The sequence below is a fragment of the Myotis davidii genome, unplaced genomic scaffold (genome assembly GCF_000327345.1).
Source record: "Myotis davidii unplaced genomic scaffold, ASM32734v1 scaffold120, whole genome shotgun sequence".
Lineage (NCBI taxonomy): Eukaryota > Metazoa > Chordata > Mammalia > Chiroptera > Vespertilionidae > Myotis > Myotis davidii.
Window position 1 is genome coordinate 2,348,164 of NW_006294778.1, and position 280 is coordinate 2,348,443.

General features: G+C 66.1%; 1 protein-coding gene across 2 annotated transcripts in view; it reads right to left on the reverse strand.

Annotated features, from left to right (window-relative positions):
- The window catches only part of RFX4 (regulatory factor X4), a 134,803-nt gene that overhangs the window by 130,696 nt on the left and 3,827 nt on the right, over positions 1 to 280 (reverse strand). The window lies entirely within an intron of this gene.

The window sequence follows — 280 nt, forward strand, 5'->3', positions numbered from 1 at the left end:
GGCCTGGGGACCCTGGGACCAAGCGACTCTCATTTGACCCCGCTGCCAAACCCAGACGCAGGCGCTTGGCAGGTGGCGAGGGTGGGGGCGCGCATTCCCCCCATCGCTGGCCACACACACGTGAAGGGAGAGACTATCTCATTGCGGGTGCGGGAGCAAAGCCGACACCCTGGCCCCTTAACCCCCACAGACCTGGTCTCCAGGACGGAGAAGGCGGCTCCTTGCCTAGGGCCGAGCTGGGAGAGAATGGAAGAGGCAAGGGCCCCGTCCTTACCGGGCT